The 8220-nt window shown below is 36.5% G+C and overlaps 2 pseudogenes; one reads left to right on the forward strand and one right to left on the reverse strand.

Moving 5' to 3' along the window:
- The first annotated feature begins 205 nt into the window (after positions 1 to 205).
- Positions 206 to 2658, forward strand: LOC149723501 (uncharacterized; annotated as a pseudogene).
- A 3473-nt stretch (positions 2659 to 6131) lies between these two features.
- Positions 6132 to 7463, reverse strand: LOC149723502 (uncharacterized; annotated as a pseudogene).
- Positions 7464 to 8220: the final 757 nt, after the last annotated feature.

Consider the following 8220-nt stretch of genomic DNA (forward strand, 5'->3'; position numbering starts at 1 on the left):
TCTGAATTTGTGTCTTTTTATGCGATTCCGGGAGTACTGTAAGCATTATTCCGTTGTGGTATGCGCCTCGTTTTTATCCACAGCAGTTTCTACGGTTACAAGGCGTTTCTGGTAAGAAGACTTTTCGCGCTTTTGGTCGTATCAAGCTTGTTTTGAATTTTAATTTGGGTCGCTCATTTGTCTGGACCTTTCATATCTGTGATATTAAACATGCGATCTTGGGTGCCCACTTCCTTAGTTACTATTGCCTTGCAGGTTGACGTGTATGGTAAACGTTTGGTTTCGTTTGCCGTTGTGTATTACGATCCCATTCGGAAGCGAATGAAAAGCCCGATGGGGATTCTTAGCAAATGTGATGTTCATCGCGGGTTCTGTAACGGTCGGTACACGTACATATGTCTGGAAGGTGCCCAAGCTCATTGATTGTCCCAAAACTAAACCTATGGGCACCGATCTCATTACCCTTCACTTTAGTAAATCCTCCCGTCCTTATCGCCTAGAAATTCGCGATTTGGGCCTCAGCGTGCATACCCAATCTTCTTGCCCACCAAACACTTTGGCCTGTTATTCCAAAGACGCTTTGTGGTGACTCGGCTGGTCTCACCATCGTTCCTCTTAACTGCTCTTCAGCCTCCTTAATGCGTAGTAGTCCTGTTAATAAGATGATCGCATCCAACTCCGCCTCAAATTTCGTGAGGTCTGACCCAACTGCTAATATGATTAACGAGGCTTCAGACACGACGGCTGAAAGTGTATTCGCAACATGACGGCTGACGTACATTATCTTAAATGCACCTTACAATCCCTTCTGTCCACATTATACATGCTTGTCTCCCGTCAGTATCCTGGAGAGATTCTGAGTAAAATCTTAGGAGGACAGCGCGCCGTTATCACGGTTGGTGATCTTATGACCGAGATTACATGTGAAAAGATTAACGGATCTATCATGCATTCTCTTAAAAGCATGAAAACTCTTTGCCACTCGTCCTCTTATTCGATACAGAGATTCGTCCGGCAAACTTCGAGTAGGCCAACTCTACCGGAATGGATTAGTTTATGCTGCCGTTCCAAGCCGGGTGATGTCCTTTAAAATCCTGGATTTCTTTTATGTTTTCGAGAATTACACTCTTTCGCACGTAGACCCAAAAATTAACTACGTCACTCCATCTCTTACTGCAGTCAATTTCCAACACAAAACACTCGTTTATGGATCCTTGATGTAAATTTCCCAAATCTTCGAATGGTTTTGAAGACTTGAACTCCATGTTAGCCACACTTTTAGTCAGGCCAAACTGACGCATGACAAATTTTACCACTACCTTGACTCTAACTCCAATCTTTCCATTAGCGCTGACATGGAATACGTCTCTAGAACGTTAGATGCCTCCGCAAAAAACATTTTCCTTAATGTAATTAGCTCCATCACTTCACCCTTTTGGACCAGCGTGGTCATGGTTTTGGACCAGCGTGGTCATGGTTGCGTTAACACTCGCGTATTTTGGGGGAATTTTCCTGACTATTTGGGTTGTTAAAATTTACGGAGCGTCCATTATTTCTTCTGTCAGGGGCAAATTTATTGACGTTCCCTTAGGAAATGATAATGACCCTGGTAGTGATGATAACATGCGACTTAGTGATCTTTCGCGGGAACGTCAACCAAAACACAAAGCCTAGGTATCATACTTTTGTCACAATGACTATCATTGTTATATATGCATATTTTTTTTCTTTCAACAATTTACTCATGTCGTCCTCACCATTCTCCCTGTTACCGTTGCGTTTAACCGTTGTTTGTCCGTAAAGTGTTAAAGTAAATATATGTATATGTTTACCTAAAGAGAATTAGTATAATTGGACCCGTATTTACGTATACATTAATTTTTTTATTGCAATATATTCAATCTAAGACTTCAGTATACTCTCACCATATTCGTATTTTTAGACATATTCAGCAAGTAACACTGAGACGCTACATATAGACCACCAAAACCTGAAACAACTGCGCGATACAACCAACCTAATTATTCCTCGCGAACTACGACAATTATGTCAGTTCACTGCAAACGCATACCAAATACCAAAGTATAAATTACCGGCATCAGCTTAATGTACAGCAACAAAAATATCTATACCACGTGATCATTACGATATTGCTATGCCAGAAAATGTCATGAGGAACAATTCGCGCTGATTGCAAATATAAAAAAGACCGCCAACTCCGTCCCCATTTCGCTTGGTCTCCATTGTAAAAGATAGGCGCATGGTAGTTTAAGGAAGTTATAGCTGTTTATTTCAAAATCTACACCAACTGTTCAAGTTTATTAGGCCAGTTTAGTTATTTGGTGGGTTAACGCTTACAGTTTACCACTTTTTAGGAAATTTAATTATTTAATAATTTTAATTAAAAACCTTCAAGCAAACGGTTTGTTAGAAATATTTGTATATTAGAAAATAGTTGTTGTACCCTATAACTGTGAATCAAGTCAAAAAAATGAAGAAAAACTACATAAAACGCCCTCGAATCCATTGACTACAATAGTAAACGGGAACGACCCGCAAAAGCGAGAGAGTGTATCGTGCTCTCTCCTTTGCCGACATTGGAGATGCGTAACTGCCCAAAACCGTGATATTTCTTTTATTCACGTGACCTCCAACTCCGTCCCCATTTCGCTTGGTCTCCATTGTAAAAGATAGGCGCATAGTATTTTTCGCGGGTTTTAGCTGTTTTTTTCAAAAACTACACCAACTAATCAAGTTTATTAAGCCAGTTTAATTATTTAGTAGGTTAACGCTTACAGTTTACCACTTGTTTAGAAAATTTATTTATTTAATAAATTTAATTAAAAATCTTTTAACAAACGGTTTGTTTAAAATATATATTTTAGAAAAAACTTTAAATTAAGTGAAAAAACGTTAATTAAGTGGAAAAAACGAAGAAATCCATTGATTACAATAGTATATGGGAACGACCCACGATAGAGAGAGAGTGTATATCACCTCTCTCCTTTGCCGACATTGGAGTTTTTTCTGTGGTGTGACCTTGTTGGTCATTTATTCTAAACATGTGCTTTTGTTGCGGTACTCTTAAAAATTAACAATACAATTCATTTTTTAATGCAAAAAAAACAAAAAAACATTTTTTTTATGAAAATGTTTTAATTAAAACTGTACAACTGTTTTAAACAATAAAAAAATAAAATTTTATTTTTACAACAATCGTTTTAATTTTTTGGCAAAATATTTTCTTTTAAAAAAGGAATTCAAAAAATGTTAATTGTTAAGTAATCAACAATTAAATTGTTATTTAAAAAATTTAACATTAGTTTTTACAACATTTTTTTTTCTTGCAAAATAATTTCCAAAAAATTTAAAGTTCAAAACAGTACAATTACTTTTTTTATGCAAAAAAACATAAAAACCAATTTATTCATGTTTCCCAAAAAAAAATCAAAAAAATGTTGCAAAATAATTTCCAAAAAATTTAAAGTTCAAACCAGTACAATTACTTTTTTTATGCAAAAAAAACATAAAAACCAATTTATTCATGTTTCCCAAACAAACTCAAAAAAATGTTTTAATTAAAACTGTACAGTTAATTGTTTTAAGCAATAAAAAATAAAATTTTATAAAAAAAAAATTATGATTAGTTTTAACAACCATTTTTTGTTTTTGCTAAATAATTTCAAAAAATTTAAAGTTCAAAACAGTAAAATTTTATAAAAAAAAATTTTTAAGATTAGTTTTTACAACAATTTTTTTTTTTGCAAAATAATTTCGAAAAAATTTAAAGTTCAAAACAGTACAATTACCTTTTTTATTAAAATAAACAAAAAAAAACATTTTTTTCATGTTTCTCATAAGAATTCAAAAAATGTTTTAATTAAAACTGTACAGTTATTTGTTTTAAGCAATAAAAAAATTAAAATTTATGTAAAAAAATATTTAAACATTTCCTTTTACACCAACTTTTTTTCCCAAAATAAATTCGTAAAAATTTTAAGTTTAAAACATTACAACTACTTTTTTTATACAAACTAAAGGAATTCACAAAAATATTAACCGCAAGGCTAATTCACAGCAAGACTAATTCACCGTAAGACTAATTTACCGCAATACTGGTTCACCGCACAAGACCAATTCACCGCATTTACCGCAAGTCCAATTCACCGCAAGTCCAATTTACCGCAAGACCAATTTACCGCAAGACCAATTTACCGCAAGACCAATTTACCGCAAGACCAATTTACCGCAAGACCAATTCAACGCAAAACCAATTCAACGCAAGACCAATTCAACGCAAGACCAAATTCAACGCAAGACCAAATTCAACGCAAGACCAAATTCAACGCAAGACCAATTCAACCCAAGACCAATTCAACCCAAGACCAATTTACCGCAAGACCAATTTACCGCAAGACCAATTTACCGCAATACCGCAAGACCAATTTACCGCAAGACCAATTCAACGCAAGACCAATTCACCGCAAGGCCAATTCACCGCAAGGCCAATTCACCGCAAGACCAATTTACCGCAAGACCAATTTACCGCAAGACCAATTTACCGCAAGACCAATTCAACGCAAGACCAATTCACCGCAAGGCCAATTCACCGCAAGGCCAATTCACCGCAAGGCTGGTTCACCGCAAGGCTAATTAAGGCTAATTTCACCGCAAATCATAGTTCACCGCAAGAATTGTTCAGGGTAAGACTAATTCAGAAGTTTCAGCTCGTTTGTATCACATCACCCTACATTGTGGAAATTTATTGACAAATTAAAAGATAAACAGGGGAGAAACGAGGCAGTCAATGAGCAGTATGTTGCCGGAGAAGATTTTTATCTCCTCGCAAAAAGAAATATCGCGATGCTGCAGAAAGGTTAACAACTCGACGTAACCTACTACTTAAGAGGAGTAGCGCATAACATTTTTTTTGTTCTTTTCTGCTCTTATGAATCGAAATTCAATTGGAGTCGCGTCCTCATCATAAGCAATAAAAAAATTAAAATTTATGTAAAAAAAATATTTAAACAATTCCTTTTACACCAACTTTTTTTTCCCAAAATAAATTCGAAAAAATTTTAAGTTTAAAACATTACAACTACTTTTTTTATACAAACCCAAAGGAATTCACAAAAATGTTAACCGCAAGGCTAATTCACCGCAAGACTAATTCACCTTAAGACTACTTTACCGCAATACTGGATCACCGCACAAGACAAATTCACCGCATTTACCGCAAGTCCAATTCACCGCAATTACCGCAAGTCCAATTTACCGCAAGGCACAATTCACCGCAAGTCCAATTCACCGCAAAACATGTCTACGTGTATTCAAGTTAACTTCTGTGAACCAGATTTTTAGATTTCTGATAAAAATGCATTGTGTCTGCGAATGCGCAGTAGCCGATGGGAACCAGATTTCTTGGGAACCAAGAAATTGTTTTTGTGTAGTTTCCTATATATATCTTTTAAGTGGACATTTTGTTCAATCAATTTCCAGCTATTTCTATCTGCATTTACATTCCCTGTTATATCAAGTTTATTTGTAACCATGTTAAAATCACCCATAATGAGTATTGTTGTGAAAGGGTTGTCAGGTATTTTTGATTTGAAGATTTCAAGTTGCGATTTGCGTATGTTTGCATAATTTAATTTTGAACCAGATTGCAAATAAAGATTGAAAATGTGCATTTCTTCATTGTTTCCAATTATTCTTATTTTATGCATCCAAAAGAGCTGTATGATTTCATGATGAACAGAATATTTTCGAGTAAGATAATTTTTGACTAGTAATATTGTTCCTGATTTGATTTGTCTTGCGTTGCCTTTACATGGTGCATTTGTAAAAATTGTTGTATCAGTCATGGTTTCTAGTTGTTTTATCGTCTCCATGTTTGTTATGTGTGTTTCTTGTATACCAAGGATCGTTATATTGTTGGTGGTAATGTAGTTCGTGATTGCGCCAAGTTTATTTTTTATTCCATTTGTATTGATTGTTCCTATTTTAGTATGATTTGCCATAACGCTCTTAAGTCCATGCGAGAATGCGAATACAGTTCACTAACAAGTTACGAATACTTGATAACATTTGTTTTCACTCTATACTGTTACAAAGATGGGTAACGACTTTGTTTAGTGTGGAGTTATTACTTTTCGTTTTTTTGTTGGGGTGCTGGTTGTTTTAAACAGCATTTGCAAGTTTTCAGGTGATCTTCGGATCATAGGGGATCAGGGTATAGTTCATTTGCTGGTATTCCCATACTATACATGTTGTGGTAGGTTGGTGACGGGTTGGTAATTAGGTCGCGATGGTATTGTTCAATGATTTCTATGTTTTCTTCGGTTGTCTCTGCGTTGTGGGGTTTCATGCTCATGTCCGGTGTTTCACTTCTAGAAACATCCGTAGATGCTGGCGATGAAAGTGTTGTATTTTGCTGATCGTTTTTTATTGCTACGATTGCTGGTTCTGCTTGGTTGTCGTTTTTAGGATTAGGCGCTTCTTTTCCACGTGGGGTTCTTTGTTTTTTTATTCGTTGCGGTTTTGGTGTTCGGGTGGCTTGGCTAGTACTCTCTGCCAAGCTAGGGAAAACTTCCATATTTGCTAGATCTATTTGTGGTTCTTCATTCCCGAGTATGTCAAATTTGTTGGTCAATTTCAATTGTGTGTCTTGTGGTGTTGGGCGATTTCGTGGTTTTGGTGCAATTGTCACCCACGGTTGTTCCCTTCTACCAATAGCTACGGGCTTTGATCGGCAATTTTTTGTAATGTGCCCTTCTGTGTGACAGAAATTACAATGCCCCTTTTTCGGACAGCGCGTCTGCACGTGTCCTCGCTCCTTGCAAAATCTACAGAGTGGTAAGTGGGACTCACCTGGTCTCGTGACGGTTGCCCATTTTCCGCAGATTTTTATCACTTTCGGGAGGTTGTTTATATTTAATTTGTGAAACGAGATATTCAGCCATCCGTTTTTAATATGTTGAAAGTTTCTGTGGTATCCTAATTCCCTGGTATTTACCTGTCCCCATTTGTATTTTTCAAGAAGTTCGTGATTTTGTGGCTGCTACATAGCAGGGCACTGGATGGAGGGTCACGACCTCCAGTGGTGGTTTGGGGAGGTGTGCTGTGACCACCATGTTGTTCCCATTAGCAGATGTGAAGTTTACCTCCTCTGTGTTAAAGTGGTGTATAATTCTATCCACTTTGTGAGCGCTTTCTAGTTATAACGTCAGCAGGAAAACCACATCTTTAAAGGATTCAGTAATAACCCCTTCGACATCATTGAAGATAGCTTCTAGAGGCCCACCTGGCGCAAACAGCTCCATAAACGTAGAGACACTAATGTGCTCTGTTTCCTTTGAGCTGGATGACAACTGATCTTTTAACTTCCTCATTCAATTCGACTACATTGGTCGTCGCCATTTCTGATTTTATTCTAAGGAATGTGGGGACTTTCAAGGGTTGGAGATCTGGACAGCGGTTTGTGGTGCAGATATGTGGTCTTTACTAGGTAAAGAGCACTAAAAGGCGAGTAAAACATAGTAATAATAACTAATTATAGGCGAAAAAAACAATTATCAGTGTTGCCCAATTAACACAATTTACAGGTATGACAACACACTACAAACTGGGGACTTTCAAGGGTTGGAGATCTGGACAGCGGTTTGTGGTGCAGATATGTGGTCTTTACTAGGTAAAGAGCACTAAAAGGCGAGTAAACATAGTAATAATAACTAATTATAGGCGAAAAAAACAATTATCAGTGTTGCCCAATTAACACAATTTACAGGTATGACAACACACTACAAACTAATTGGGCCGCAATAAATTAAACATTGGTAATTAATTAAACAGGGGTAATTAACAGTGTTTCCAAAAAAATTGCGAAATTTAAATTACACAGTCACTTGCAGCTACACGATAAGGTGAAAATGAGGGCGTAGTATGGGACTTAACTAAAATTGAGCGGTTTTAGGCAGGCTTAAACGTAACTTATTCAAATAAATGAAACAGGTCACCTGGTCGACGGGCAGTAAGGCAAGATTCCAACAGTGTAAGCACTTTCTCCAACGAGCAAGATTACGACAATCGTTCTTACTTGAGATCAAAGAGCCGAGAAATCTTAGCTCAAAGAGCGGAGAAGCGCATAACATTGGCTTTTGATTGAGTGATGTGCTTTGTTTCTTACTTTCGTTAAAGGTTAACTGTTAATAAATGACTTTC

Source organism: Ciona robusta, unplaced genomic scaffold (assembly GCF_009617815.1).
Source record: "Ciona robusta unplaced genomic scaffold, ASM961781v2 AP042747.1".
NCBI lineage: Eukaryota > Metazoa > Chordata > Ascidiacea > Phlebobranchia > Cionidae > Ciona > Ciona robusta.